The sequence below is a fragment of the Eumetopias jubatus genome, unplaced genomic scaffold (assembly GCF_037043125.1).
Source record: "Eumetopias jubatus isolate StellerSeaLion01/CBP00866 unplaced genomic scaffold, mEumJub1_p1.0 scaffold_5, whole genome shotgun sequence".
Classification (NCBI taxonomy): domain Eukaryota; kingdom Metazoa; phylum Chordata; class Mammalia; order Carnivora; family Otariidae; genus Eumetopias; species Eumetopias jubatus.
In genome coordinates, this window is record NW_028274811.1 from 134,399,173 (window position 1) to 134,401,561 (window position 2,389).

Sequence of the window (2,389 nt, forward strand, 5' to 3'; positions counted from 1 at the left end):
ATACGTTTTTGGGTACTATTTACTATAACCCACCATGGATCCTGAGCATTTTCCCGCCTTGCTTTCTCCTTTCGAGAAAGAGTTTTAGTTTTCTTATTTTGAGTTAATAATATGTGTAAAATACAAAGTCAATTTTCTTTTTACGATTTTCTTTATCTGATTCATTAACCAATTCCTCAACTAACTGTGCAGTCACTGTGTATTAAACTTGGAATTATTTGTTAAAATTGGAACCAAGAAATCCTTCTGTGAACGAGATACATTCTCCACCTTCAAGTAATTTCCAGTTATTGTTTGTCCTGCTAATTCCCCCACACTGTGTGATATGAAATTTAATCTTCAACTGGGTGGTTTTGGGAAGAATTATGACCTATTTGCCTTTGCTACATCCCCAACTCATTCTCAAGTACATTTCTAGTCCAGCATAGCAGTTGGTGCAGATGAACTGAAAGACATTAAAGAAGCATTTGAGACAACCAGCTATTCTAGAATCTGTTAAAAGGAAGCAGATAACACTGTTTTCTTCCTTCAAAATGTATAGTCAAAGGGACCAGTAGTGGAAGGAACTGACACCATGACCATGACACTCCTCCTCCAAAGGAGGGCACAGACCAAGAAGTGTTATAAATACATTAAAAGCAGCACTTGTTTGTTGGCACAAGTTCCTGGAGGGAATTATCTGCATTATCCTACCCATTAAAAGGTCTTTCAGGGAGTTGCCCTAATTAAAAACTATTTAGAAACCACACTTTACCTGATACTTCCAATTATAACCTATCTCCACAAGCTTTATTTTTAACTCCTCCACTTTCCATATTTATAGTTCTTTTCTTGGCAGTGGAAAAACCTGAATTCCATTGTTCACAGTATATTTATTTGTTTGCTCAGTCCTAGAAGCTTAAAGATTAGATAGATACGTAATCTTTATCAATCTATTAATTTAATTATTGGAAATTTGGGTATGATAACGTCTGGTTTGTACAAACAAGAATATAATATTCTGCTATGGTTATTTTCTCTATAGTCTTAGGATATATATCCAAAATTAATTTGTGGCCAAAATTATTTTTTTTCTTCCCCCTTTAGTGTACTTATGTTATTCATGTGACATACCGTTAGGTTTTTTGTTTTGTTTACATTTCATTTATTTTCTCTCCAGCCTTTGTTACTTGCTTAATTTGTGAGTATGTAAGCATTAACATATTTCTAAAAATCAAAATTATGCAAAAGGTTATAAACAGAGAGGTCTAATTTCCCTTTCATTTCTACATCATTCCCATGCTCCTACATTTTTATCTTATTCTCTATCGATATTGCACATAACCATTTTTCCTGTTCCTGATTTATCCTTCCTGTTCCTTTTTAGACATATACTAGAAATACTCTAAAAACCCTTCCCTGTTACTTCAGGGAAATCTTTATTCTTGTTTCCAACTGCATGGTATTGAAATGTGTGAGTGAACCATAATTTATATAACTGTTTTTCCTTTTCTCTGTATATAGGTGATTTTCAATGTTTTGCAATTAGAAGTAATTTTTGTGAATAAACATGAGTATATGTTTTTAGAATATTGGAGGTGAATTGCTGCATTAAATATCTAGAATTAGACTTGATGAGTCATAGGTAATTGTGTATATAAGTTTAGTATATTTTGGCAGCCCATTCCCCCAAACTGTTTTACCGGTCTGAATTCTACCAACCAATTATTAGAGTGCCTGTTTCAAATATACTGTGTACTCTTTAACATGAAACATTCTTAGAGATGACACGTGAGAAATGGTATATCTGTGTAGTTTTACTTTGCATTTCTGTATGACTGATTGTGGGCATCTTGCCATCTTTTTGTATGTTGAGTATTTCTATATCTGTTCTTGCTTTTCCCCATTTTTGTAATAGGTTTTATGCTCCTTTTTTTTTTTCCAAATTCAATTAGCAATAATCGCGCCTCAGATAAACCTCATTGGCTACAATACTGCCACTGCACAAAGCTTTTTTTTCAAATTCAATAATTGTTTATAGAACATAGTTATTACATCTTTGTATATGATATCATTTGCAAACCACCATTTCCCATTTTGTTTTTTATCAATTAATTTTGTTTGTAGTGGGCTTTTGTTTGTTTGATTTTTCCCAGAGCATTCTGATTTAGATGACATCAGAATACAAAAATGAAGGTTTATTGTAGTCACCTAAAAATAAAACCATTCAGTTTACATTAATTTTATTAAGGGTAATTTTATAGGAACATAATAATACAATGAAATTCAAGCATACATGGGGTTATATTTAATATTCACTCTTTCATTTATTTAAAAACATTTGTTGAGTACCTACTATGAAGCCAAGCAATATTTTAAGGGTTAACTATATAGCCTGAGATGAAGGCAG

At 32.3% G+C, this 2,389-nt stretch overlaps 1 pseudogene; it reads right to left on the minus strand.

The window, feature by feature from the left end:
• Positions 1-1,923: 1,923 nt before the first annotated feature.
• On the minus strand, positions 1,924-1,991 carry LOC114204906 (U4 spliceosomal RNA; annotated as a pseudogene).
• Between the last annotated feature and the right edge of the window lie 398 nt (positions 1,992-2,389).